Genomic DNA, 13,492 nt, shown 5'->3' with positions numbered 1-13,492 from the left:
AACAAAACACACCCACACACACACACACACACACACACCACACCACACACACACACACACACACACATTGTGTGTGTATATATATATATATATTTATATATATATATATATATATATATATATAAAATATATATATATATATATATATATATATGTATGTATGTATATATATAGATATATATAGATATAGATATACAGGACCAGAACCCAACTACCGAATGCACTTTATACACTTTAAAAGAAGGAAAAAAAAGAAAAGAAAAAAAGAAAAAAAAAGAAAAAAATATATATATGTAGATATGTATGTATGCATATTTGTACGTGTGTGTGTGTGTGTGTGTGTGTGGTGTGTGTGTGTGTGTGTGTGTGTGTGTGTGTGTGTGTGTGTGTGTGTGTGTGTGTGTGTGTGTGTGTGTGTGTGTGTGTGTGTGTGTGTGTGTGTGTGTGTGTGTGTGTGTGTGTGTGTGTGTTTGTTTGTTTGTGTGATTTTGTGTGTGTACATACGTGCGTGAAAATTAAGAAAACATCCGAAAATGAGGATAAAGAAGAGAGAGAGAGAGAGAGAGAGAGAGAGAGAGAGAGAGAGAGAGAGAGAGAGAGAGAGAGAGAGAGAGAGAGAGAGAGAGAAACAAAGCGAAAAAGGCTAAGAAAAAAATAACAAAGAAAGTAGGGAGTAGACAATGGAACGTCGAGGGACAGCGAACAGCTGGCACCCTTGTGGTCACACGTGTACCATTAGTAGTGCTTCTAATACCTACGCGGGCGGAGAGGCAGCGGCGGGGGAGGGGAGGGGGAGGCAAATTTATTCACTCGGTTTAGGTACTTTATATACTAGGCTGACCCTTTTTATTGGTCTTACGATTTTGTTGACGAGTTTAATCCTTGTTTTCATTTCCCTCTTTCCATGAACCCCAAGACACACAAATCCCCTCGAGTTAGATAATAATCACAGAAAACGGCAAATATCTTCGAGATATTTGGCTTAGAGTCGTCGGGTCATGAATCGTGATTCAGGGAGAAATTTTTATTGGCGATATAATTTGTTATTATTTAAATGAACATGTTCTCACAGGCTGCTAACACACATCTTATCATACGAATGTGAATATTTCGTCATTGGTGCTGACGCATGATGCGGTGGCGGTAGTGGTTTAAGTGGTCTGGTGAGACCAAAACATTACTGGAAATTACTTTTCGAAATTTCAGTGAGGCGGCCACGTTCCCGAGGGTGTCGTGTCGCAAGTGTTTTTTTTTTCGGTTTGCCTCCCGATTTGATCAGCGGTCCCTGCGGACGGTGCATCTCGAAGGGTAGAAGAAAAGGGTGATTTAAGGGGTTTCAATTTCCGTGGGTTGTATGGCGGCGTTCGGTTACGGAATAAGCAGCGGTTAGATTACGAACGCGGTGCGGCCGCGACAGGATTGAGTTGCAGCCATCGAGGAGGATCGCAGGGCCTGTGCCCCTTCACCTGTATAAACAAATACGTAACTTGTAAACCATCAGTGAGGCAAATGCAGGTTACAGGTAAGAGGTCAGACAATAAAGACAGTCAGGTAGATGGATGCGAGCAGACTCTTCGATAAATATGCTCATTAACGGATCGACTAACGGGCATCTGGACGCAGACCCGGCGAGGATAGGAGAGAACAGAAAATCACTCTAGAGACACACAGGCAGATATGAATATAAGTAAATAAACGTACAGGCAATAAGCAGACAGACACATGGACAATTAAGCAGCTTTCGCTTGTGTAGTTCCCGCGTCACCCGGGTCTCGGGCCGTTCAGGGTCTCACCCGCGGAGCCTTGAGGACGATTTGCCTCCTCATCCACCTGCAAATAGCGGCGTTGGCTCGAGCCGTCTCGTTTCAACCCCCCCCCCCCTCCCACCCTTCTCCATTCCTCCCTCCATCTCTATCTCCCTCCCTCCTGCCTTCCATCCATCCAACTCTCCCTCCCTCCCTCCCTCCTTCCCTCCGTCCCTCTCTCCCTCCCCTCCCTCCCTCCCTCCCTCCCTCCCTCCCTCCCTCCCTCTCTCCCTCTCTCCCACTCTTCCTCCCTCCCACCCTTCGTCTGTCCGTCCTTCCGCCCCTCCCTCCCGCCCGCCCACCCTCATCTCCCTCCTTCCCTCCTTACCTTCTCCCCATTTACTTCCCTCCCCTTCCCTGCCCTTGCCACCCATCTGCCCGCTCCTTCGCCCACGGCTCTGTCACCCTTCTATGCCCTTCTCCCTCTCACGGCCTCTCTCGGGGCCCGCCATCCGTGACTTTTTTCTCGCTCGTCTTATTCCGTCTCAGCCGCGGCTGCTGTCTTTTTAAGGATATTTAAGGATATGCCATAAAAAGCTAGCAACATTTTTATGTGAAAAAATAGAAAAGGGTAATAATAGTCGAAAAAATTAAATGTGAACGAAACAGGCGGCCAGTAGGACGAAAGAAATGAAGTGGACGAGAGGCGGCCACGCACTGAAGGGAGGGTTGCTTGGGAAGTAGTCGAGGGAAGTTCGTTGCTCCTTTGGGATGCAGGCGAGGACGCCCTGCCGCGCCTTCTCGGGGCCCGGTGCCCTTGCGCGCTTTTCTGTCTGCTGGAGTCTCTGTGGCTCCTCTTGCCTTATTTGTATTCTCTCTCTCTCTCTCTCTCTCTCTCTCTCTCTCTCTCTCTCTCTCTCTCTCTCTCTCTTCCTCTCTCTCTCTCTCTCTCTCTCTCTCTCTCTCTCTCTCTCTCTCTCTCTCTCTCTCTCTCTCTCTCTCTCTCTCTCTCTCTCTCTCTCTCTCTCTCCCTCCCTCTCTCCCTCCCTCTCCCTCCCTCCCTCACGGCGTGACTGAGAGTTCAACACTAAAGGGCCGGTCACATTAATCTATTCTGTCCAGGGATCCCTTTACAGAACTGGATGCTTTCCTAGTTGTAAAGGATCCGAGATGAAAATCCCTCCGCAGCGCGAAAACGCTCTGTTGGTATTTCATCCCTGCCTAGAGCTGAAAGATATTGCCGAAACAAAAACTATAATATAATTACTGGTAAACTCATTACTTAGAATCTTAAAAAATGATTTAATAACATGATAAAAATATATTTCTTATTAAATACAAAGATATATTGTTTCAATCAATGATGTCTCATTAAATGTTTATAGATAATTCAGATCGACGTTCATTTAACATAAACATCAACCCACTCCATGTCTGACGTATTTATTTTACTGTTGTATTTGCTGTTACGCCTCCACCACGATCAATGAGAGCCAGTATGACAGTTCTTCGGCATCCTATTACGCCTAAGCCTCGGGAAGTCTCATTCTATTAGTAAGCCGTTTTCCTAGTTAATATTACATGAATCACTGTTTTTGTAATGATGCTAATATTGTTTTCTCTGTATTTGTTTTGCAGAGTTGGCTTGGTTGCGGCGCGAGGAAGGATTGGCAGGGAAGGAATGAAAATAAGTTGGAATTAAGAAAAAGAGAAGAAAATAGAAGAAATCTGTACAATAAAAAGAACGGAAACATAAATTAAATACCATAAGCGATATATGACAACCGAGATAACGTTCGTCATCGTCCACGAAGCCCAGATGGGACGATGGAGAGAACAGCGATAACTTAATGATGAGAAAAAATATTGCCAAGTGTGACTGGAACCCCAGCGGTGTAACGGAGATTTGAACAAGCAGTTTCGCATTTCAAACTCTCAACTCTCGTCTCCGTCGTAAGCGTAAACAGGACATCAAAGGGGGTCTTTTCATCGGGGCCTCGATGCCTTGAGTAATTACAGAGAAATACAATGAGTCACCTTTCGTGACGTGAACTACGGGGCTTTCAGATAAACGGAGAGGGACGGTAGCGTTAAAGTCGAGTGAAACCGCCATTCGCCAGACGGCAACCGTATCGTAAAGGTGCCGCGCCTTCTTGAGAAAGGTGTACATAACAGGCGTGGGAAGATAAAGAGCTTACTACATATATACATATATATTGAGGGAGAAAGAGCGAATCAGCACTGGAAGGAAGCCGAGAATATCCCCACGCATCTCTACATCAGCTTACTTGATTGTTCGGATTGCGAATCAGCTCGCGGGGTAGCATTACTCGTGTCGCCTGCCCGCTGTAATGCAATGCCTGTGACAGAAACGCCCAGCCCAAACGACCACGTGCTGCCCCACACCCAGCACAATGAGATCTCAGACGCCAATATCCATAGTCTAAGTGCATGAATCCTGTAGCGACAAGGATACGCGAACAAAAGGGAGATAGAAAGAGAGGCGGATAGGCTAAACGAAATCATTCAGCCGGGTCGGGTCAACTGCTGCTGCTGCCCTCATCCTTCCTGCGGAGAGGGAGAGCGAGAATTGCCACCCAGCGATGCGGGCTAATCTCATGATTGGTGGAACAAGGGCATCCCGGATCGCGTCGTAAGGACTTTAGATTCCCTTAAGGAACTGCTTCTTTCCTTCAACTAGAATCGTTCTTTCTCTTCAGATAAGAGAGATACGAACTGATAAGCAGCAATGTTCTTCCCCGCCTAACAGAAGGGACGAGAGTGTTGTCCCGGAACCGAGTTGATTAGTAAATCCATTTTTGGTTCCTATTTTCTTTAAGGAAGAGCGAGGTGTATAAGCTGCAGCATCTTTTGTTTGCCTCGTAACTCTCAGAGCTTTAATGTTTTATTTGCTAGAGTGAATATTTTTCATCATTGCATTTATACTAGTCTGCTTTTATTTAGAGAAATATATATATATATACATATATATATATATAATATATATATAAAATATATTTAGGGATTAATATATAAACACGTATATATAAAAGTATGTCATAAATGATACAAGTAAAACATCTTTGTGCATTACTTTCTTGTGGAGAGAGAAAAGGAAAACGTCTGTGGCACATGGAAAAGGAAATAAAATAGAGGCAATAGTTTCTTAGGCGTCGAGAGCACTCAGTGACCGGAGGCGCGTTCAGTGCCAAGCGCCTCTTTACTTAAGACTGTTTACTACCCATCCCTTCCTCCCCACCCACTACACACAAACACACACCTCGGGACTACAATCTCAAAGTTCTGCCAGTCAGCAAACCAAGGACCTCTGCCAACGCGCGAGGCACAGTGCCAACACTACAGAGAGCAGTGCCAGGCTGATAAAGGGCAGCGTCATCATTGCAGCCAACTGAGGTCATTTGCCCAGTCCTAATGAGCGATTGCTACTAGCGCTATCAAGATCGCAGCGAGTGTCAAGAAGGGCCTCGGCAGCGCCTTCATCATGAAGGGCGGGGCGGGGCAAGGGCGACTGGTCCTCGTGCTGCTCGTGCTGCTACTGTTCTCGCAGGCACAGGTAAGGCCGCTGTCACGCTTCTGCTATTTGTCGTAGAGTTTTATGATACATAGAGAGTGTATAATTTTTATTGTCGTCGGCAGTATCACCAGGATCTCCATCATGATGTCATCGCTGTTATCATCATCATCACCATATCTCTCTACGGTATTTCGTGTAACCACAAATAATTTATTTGCTATGTAAACAGTCCTATTTTTATCTGCACGTCAGATTATGTCTAACAATACACCTGGCATCCCGTCCGCCGTTCATTATGAATGGCAAAATTTTGGCACTGTTCTATGGAGTGCCACATGTTTAACATTTTTCTCTTGCAGCAAACATGATATATGCATTTCCGATGCCCTTTTTTGCGTCTGTATTTGTATATCTACATTTTCTTGTTTATTGTTGAGGCAACGAATAGAGTATTTTACAAGTATCAGCAGTTTTGTTGTATAAATATTTACAGTGATCACTATGTCTAAGCAAGGTGAACGACCACGTTCACCAACACCTTTGAAGTGAGAAATGTCACGTGACGCAACGGCTCACACTCCCGGTCCAAGGAAACCAACTGCAAGGATTTCGTGTTTTTTCACCTCTTGCAGTGACGGCCGATGTGGGCCGTGCATTTATCGTCTTTCTTAGCTTGCTTTCCCTCTCCTTACATATCTTCTCACTCTCCTTTCTATTTTCCGTCTGTCTTTCCCTCCCCTCTCTGCTGTATTCCTCCCCATGCCTTCTGTCCTTCTTTAACTTTAGTTTTCCTCCTGCCTCTTATAACTTGTACAGTACATTTGTACGACTTAAGTTGGGCCTCCCTACCTCCCCTCCGCAGCCCTAGCTCTGTCCTCGCTCCCCCTTCCTTCCCACCAGCAATACAGACTTTCGGTGCTTTCTTTCCTTGTCTTCTCTCTTCCCACATTCCTTGTGCGCGAGATAACTGGCGCCGCTCTCTTTATTCTATCCCTCGCACGTGTTTGCCGCCGTGGTTGTCGTGCACGTCGAACTTACCTGAGTTGTCACGACATTTCTCTTTCTCTTTCTGGTTAAGTGAACCATTTTACACCTGCCTTGGAGAATAATAGTTTATCATTATAGCGGTTTAAAGTTTTAAAAGTTTACGATTTACGAATTGCAGATGTGACAGAAAGTGTAGAGGAAGAATAAATGAGTCGTACGTCAGGCAGAGACGTGAACTGAGCGTGTATCCCAAGAATTCATACAAAAAAATAGGAATGTGTGGATTCCCTCGTGCCAGAGTTAAGCGGACTAACATGAGGAGTTATAGGAAGAAGGGACGGCGAGACACAGAATGGAGAAACGGATTATGAGACAGGTCGTAGGGTGTGCGGGGTGGCATGATAAAGCGAGGCAAGACTACTAACGCGTGGTTTGCACAGATACTTTATAACATCAAAATGCTAAGAAAAGAAAGGCAACTTTTGTGACATTGCCAAAGGACATCTAAGTTGTTTCATTTGATAAATTCCATACGTTTCGCATATTTATCACATTTTATGTAAATCCGACTGTGGATAACTCAAGTAAATAAATGCATACCGGAAGAGAGGTGAAAGCCAGGCATGTCAGAACTAAATAGAAAACAAATAATGAAAAAGTGATTAGTTATAAGAAAGAGATAAGAGAATGAATGTGGAGGAAACAAGAAGTAAGAGACAGACACAAATAATAGACGACATATATGAATAAATGATCGGAAGAGGGAGCAAAAGTGCCTAATGACTCTAAAGGGAAGACCGCAGACATAAACAAGCCGAGAAGGAGAGGTGAGTTGGAAGCTCTGTGAGAACAAGCAAGAAAATGACCTGCACCGTGCTTGGAGGCGCTGCGGTGGCCATGCGCTGGACGCCTCACTTTGCTTTCAGTGCTGAGTTGATGCGGATTTTCTCTTGGACGCTCAACTTCCCTTCTCTTTTCTCGTGTTGCTCATCCTCGGAATCCTCTTTCCTAACTTTACTCTCTCATTTCCTTTGTCACTTCCATCCCCTCCTCTCTCTTCACTTTCCGTCTCCGTCTGTCTCTTTTTCTACTTCTATGTCGCCTGTCCTGCAGCCCTCCTTCTGTTCTTCGCCTTCCAGAAACGAACTTCATCCTGAATTTAAGCTGCATCATTCCAGTTTGTTTCTTTACAAGGTTGAGGGATCTTGTATATCTTACGGAATGTAGCAAAATTACTTTCATTCTCTCTCTATTAACTAATGTTATCATAATTATGTAATTTTTATTATTATATTATTATTATTGTTGTTGTTATTATATTATTATATATTATTATTTTTTATTGTTATTATTATTCTTATCATCATCATCATTAGTATCATCTCTACTATTATTATTATTATTATTATTATTGTTATTTTATTATTATTATTATTATTATTATTATATTATTAATTATTGTGTATTATTAGTTACTATTATGTATTATGTGCCATTATTATATTTTATTATTATTACTTCTAAAATTCGTTTTATTGTTATCAATGATAATGATATTATTATTAGTAGTAGTATTATTGCTACTATCATTATCATTATTACCTATTATTATTGTTACCTTTGTTATCATTATCATTATCGTTACAATTTTAAGCAGCAGTAGTCATCGTCATCGGTGCCAGAAAGGAGAGAGGGAGGGAGGGAGGGAGAGAGGGAGGGAGAGAGGGAGGGAGAGGGAGGGAGGGAGAGAGGAGGAGGAGGAAGGGAGGGAGAGAGGAGGAGGAGAGGGAGGGAGGGAGAGGAGGGAGGAGAGAGGAGGGAGAGAGGAAGGGAGGAGAGAGAGGAGGAGAGAGGAGGGAGGAGAGAGGAGGGGAGAGGAGGGAGGGAGGAGGAGGAGAGGAGGAGGAAGAGAGAGAGAAAGAGAGAGAGAGATAAAGAGAGAGAGAGTTAGGAAGCGAAGGGGTAAGGTAAAGAGATGAACGGGAGGAGAGGAAGTGCCACTGGATTCCTCGTGGCGCCAGGAGAGAGGGAAAGGGGGGCAGGGAAGCTGGCACTCATCCCCCGCGGCGTCACACGTGCCATGTCTTGATATTCTCTCTTTTTCCTTTTTTAATTTTTCTGTCTTGATTTATCTCTCTTTCGGTGTATTTCGCCCCCCCACTCTCTCTCTCTCTCTCTCTCTCTCTCTCTCTCTCTCTCTCTCTCTCTCTCTCTCTCTCTCTCTCTCTCTCTCTCTCTCTCTCTCTCTCTTTCTTTTCTTCTCTTTCTCCATCATTTCCTTCGCCTTTCGTCGGCTCATTCTCTACCCTCACTTTCTCCTCGCTGTCCTCACCCGCCCACGAGGTGTTCTATTTTGTTACTAAATCCGGCGCACAGTGCAATGGTTAGCAACTGTGTTGTTGTCCCGTCGCATTCTTGAGACAGCTTGACGGAGGAAGGAAAGGGGAGAGGCAGGGGAAGGGGGAGAGCGAGTTAGGGAAGGGGGTCAACAGTGCACGGCCCCAAGCACTATCATTGCCCTATTTTCGTCTCCGAGCTGGCGTCTCTTCTGACCGAATTATGACACGGAGAGAGACCCGGCGATAAATTTGATATGACAAGACAGGACCGAACAGCAGTAACTACTTCCTCTTATCGCCGGCGATAGCGGAGCCGAGAATGGATGAAAGTCTACGGGAACAACACGCCAAATTTCACAGAGCGCCCAAAGGATTCTATTGAAGGTGCGGTTATACTAGACACCGATGGCACTGAAACCGTCGATGCGAGTGGTTTTCTGCCATCCATAGGTTATTGCCTTCCAGTGGTGCGGATACCGCTCATCTGCCTATTGCTGAAGGATTCTTACTTAAAAGTGAAAAATGCATATCGATATATTTTATGCTAAATATTAGAAGTTTTGATGTTTCCTTATAATATTCATCATCGATATATATTTGAGGTTTACTGTATGTCTGTCATTGTCTAAACAATACTGATTCTCGAATTAAAACAGCAGACCGTAGAATCCCTTCAATTTGAAGTTGAAAAGTTACATCTAATCTAGAGCAAGATGTGCAGAAAGAAGGGCTCCGTATGACAAGGCATTGTTTCTGCCGTAAAAGGGATTTGAGCAAATAAGCACGGTGTCTGGACAGCCATGCATAGAGGCTGCATTTTAACACTTAACAGACTTAATATGGATCCCTGCCCACGAATATGAAGCTTTTCCTTTGTTAATCGCCCAGCCTTTCACATCAGTTAGCATGAAACATTTTCCCGATATATACCCTTAATCCCTATGCACTGAAATAATCCTAATGGCGTAACCAGACCTGTACTTATACTGACTTATGTCTGACCAGGTAACCGAGGTGATAGATAAAAAAGAGCGACTCCTACGAGACATTTTACTTACGCAGTAAGACCCCTAACCCAGATTCACCCTTTCAGAAATGCACAGCAAATGTGTTGTGCTGTGTGTCTTTTCAGCACCAGATATCGGGTCAGACCTTCGTATAGCAGGTCGACGCGAGGAAAAAGTCGTAGCAATTGCAAAGTTTTTTTTTATTTCTCTTCAATATGTTTTTTCATCATCATCCATCATATTATTACGGTTATTTGTTTTTATTGCTTCCCCCATTTTTCTTTTCTATTCTTTGTTCGAAAAATACGCCAAAGCATTATCTAGGCAATTTTCTTGCATTTAAGACACTAAGTAATGCCTCGGTTCACAATAACACTTTGCATTGTAATATCGACATGCGGTCACTTGCGTTTTCACTCTCTCGTTACAACGTGTGATCAGGTTGTGTCGCGTCACGAGCTAGATGTCACTGCCTTCACGCGGACATAAGGAGCACCCGGAGAATCCGATGTTCACCTTTTGGGAACGGAGATATTTGCTATTGTATTATGTTTATTGAACAATGAGTAGGGTATGTGACAGACTAACTCTCCTCTCTCTCTCTCTCTCTCTCTCTCTCTCTCTCTCTCCTCTCTCTCTCTCTCTCCTCTCTCTCTCTCCTCCTCTCCTCCTCTCTCTCTCTCTCTCTCTCTCTCTCTCTCTCTCCTCTCTCTCTCCTCTCTCCTCTCTCTCCTCTCTCTCTCCTCTCTCTCTCTCTCTCTCTCTCCTCCTCTCTCTCCTCCTCTCTCTCCTCTCCTCTCTCTCTCTCTCTCTTCTCCTCTCTCTCCTCTCTTCTCCTCTCTTCTCCTCTCCTCTCCTCTCCTCCCCTCTATATCTCTCTGTAAAAGGCTCAGAACCTTAGTACAATGGTGTGGCGGACGCCTCAATCACTTCACTCAGCACCAGCGCAGCCTCGCCCGGCATAGTTTCTCTCCGCACCGGCGGTGGGATGCTGTCAGTGGGGTCAGTGCTGATTCTGAGTTTGACTCTCCTTGCACTCAAAGCCTAGTCTCCTTGCACTCAAAGCCTAGTCTCCTCACTAAGCCAACCTAGGCCTTTTCAACATTGGTGACCCCGAACGACATGAACACCGACGCAGCTACCCTTTTCACTGAAGTGAATGCCGCCTCCATCCGCCTCCCGCCCTTTTCGCCAAATGAAGCTCTCACATGGTTTCGGCGAGCCGAAACTCAGTTCAGGCTCAAGAATATAGTTAAGGGCGACCACTAAAGCAGACCACGTCGTAACAGTCTTGCCCGAGGAGGTTTTTCATCGGTTAGCCCCCTTGTTAGACAGCCAGCCGGACGACACTGAATACGACAGGCTGAAACAGGAACTGTTGCAGGAGTTTTCGCTTTCTTTGTCTGAGAGGGCGCGACAACTTCTCCACATCCAAAACACACCACTTGGAGATCGTACAAGTCTGGCAAGAAATCACCAGCCTGTGCTGCCTCCCCACCAAAGATACACAAGGTAAGTTCCACGAAGTGGATCTTAAAAAGAGATTTGGCTTCGCTCTCTCCCTGGCAACATCAGGGAGAAGCTCCACGACTCGGACGAGACGGCCACTGATGTTCTCCTCACCAGAGCCAACGCACTGATGGAAGCACATCGGCAAGCCCGCCCTCAACCAACAGCTCCCGTTTTCCCGCTGACTAGTACCGACATCAACGCAGCAACTGCCGAGGGTCCAACACCATCCAGAGGCCTTTCACCCATTCCTGGATGCAGACGGCATTTGCTCCTACCACAAGCGGTACTGGAACACAGCCTATAATTGTCTTGACAGATGTAGGTGGAAGCAACGAGGGCATCCAAAAAAGCGGAAGGTGACCGCTAAGCAGCGGCCACAACCACGATCAACATAGTCGACCACCCCCACACCAGTTTCCACATCCAAGACGAGAGAACCGGAAAGCATTTTCTCGTCGATACCGGAGCCTTCCTCTCCATTTTCCCAGCTGCGCAGTCTGATAGACGAGCTGCCAACAACGACCCGCAGAGGCTTGTTGCCGACAGTGGAACTCCAATCAACTCCTACGGTTCCAGAGACATTGCCATACGCCTCGCCGTGCGCACTTACCCATGGAGTTTCCTTATCACTGATGTGACCCAGCCACTACTCTCGGTGCTGACTTCCTCTCACACCACAACCTGCTGGTTGATATGAGAAGATGCCGGCTCATCAACACAGAGATTTTCACTATCCTCCCGGTCAATGCTGTCTCTATTCACTGCCTCGGTTCACATCAACATGTACCGCCGTACCGGAGATGCCTACAGGGACATGCTCAGCAATTTACCTTCAGTCTTCAAGCCAGAGCTTCACCACACCAATCCGGGAGCAGCAGCGAAACACGGAGTGTACCACCATATCAAGACAACAGGGCCCCCAGTCCATTCTCGTTTCCATCACCTGAGGCCAGAGATGCTCCACGCCACCAAGCTTGCTTTCACAGAAATGGAGTACATAGGCATCTGCTCCAAGGCTGCCAGTCCATGTGCATCTCCTCTCCACATGGTCCGGAAGTCAAACAACTCGTGGCGCCCATGCGGCGATTACCGGTAACTCAACCTCATCACCGAGGTGGACCATAACCCCATGCCAAACATCACTAACTTGACAGCCAGCATAGGCGATGCCCGCAAATTTTCGAAACTGGATCTCCTTAAAGGATACTTCCAGGTGCCTGTTCATCCAGATGATGTCCCCAAGACGGCTATCGTTACCCCAATTTGGAAGCTGTCTTCCACTACTCAACTTTCGGGCTCAGGAATAGCGGCACCACTTTCAAGAGGATGATGGACCAGATTTTTGGAGAGCTCCCATTCTGCGTGGTCTACATCAATGACATCCTCATTTTCTCATGAGACCACCAGGAACACCAGCAGCATGTCCACACAGTCCTTCACCTTCGGAGGAGAATGGGCTAGTAGTCAGCTCAGAGGAATGTATTTTCGGCATGAGCAACATTGATTTCCTGGGGTATAAGATCCAGAGCCAAGGCATCTGCCCATTAGCCAATAACGTCGATGCTGTACTCCAATTCCCTACCCCAACGTCCATCAAGGGAGTCCAGCAGTTCCTAGGGATGATAAACTATCACTGATTTGTCCCTGGGGCTGCCAGCATTCTCACCCCTCTCCAGAAGGCTGTCATTGGAAGCAAGAGATCACTTGTGTGGTCCCAAGAGCAAGAGAGAGCTTTCTCAGCTGCCAAAACAGCCCTCGCCAGGGCTACTATCTTAGCATGGCCCGCCCCCAATGCCCAGCTCTGCCTCATCACAGATGCCAGCAAAGTTGCAGTAGGAGCTGTCCTGGAGCAAGAAGTACATGGCAGACAACAGCCCCTGGAATTCTTCAGAGAGCTCCTGGTAGTACATCTGGCCGTGCACACCATGCTCAAAGGTATGTCCTACATCATTTTTACAGATCACAAGCCCCTGGTCAACACCCTTTCCAAGTCAGGGGATGGTTGGTCTCACCTATCACTGAGACAGGCTGCACTATGAGACACCTCTCAGGCTAAAAGAATCCAGTCACCAATTCTCTCTTATGCATCGAGATCTCCATTCAGCTCGAGGTTGAGGCTCTAGGAGCAGAACAACAGATCCCGAGACCATGGCCTATGTCACGGCCATTACCAACCTTCGCTGGGAGAAAGTCACCATAGGAGATACACCTGTCCTCTGCATCGGTCCTCACTGCCTGTTGCACCACAGCCAAATGGACTTTGCAGCTCCCCTGAATGCTTCTCCTAAGGAGGATCTCACCCATTCTGTAGCTGAGATAGTATATGTTGTGCCCGGATAATTTTTCCCCAGTGACGGCTTGAGTGAC

At 46.1% G+C, this 13,492-nt stretch overlaps 1 protein-coding gene across 1 annotated transcript in view; it reads left to right on the top strand.

Annotated features, from left to right (window-relative positions):
- Positions 1–5,231, top strand: part of LOC119568213 — a 155,852-nt gene extending 150,621 nt beyond the window's left edge. The window contains exon 4 of the mRNA XM_037916644.1: positions 3,384–5,231. The gene's annotated coding sequence lies outside the window, so the exon portion shown is untranslated. The remainder of the gene's footprint in view (positions 1–3,383) is intronic.
- The last annotated feature ends 8,261 nt before the right edge of the window (positions 5,232–13,492 follow it).

The sequence above is a fragment of the Penaeus monodon genome, chromosome 43, assembly GCF_015228065.2.
Source record: "Penaeus monodon isolate SGIC_2016 chromosome 43, NSTDA_Pmon_1, whole genome shotgun sequence".
In the NCBI taxonomy this organism is placed as follows: Eukaryota; Metazoa; Arthropoda; class Malacostraca; order Decapoda; family Penaeidae; genus Penaeus; species Penaeus monodon.
The sequence above is the reverse complement of the archived record's forward strand: the minus strand, read 5'-3'. Positions and strand labels throughout refer to the sequence as shown.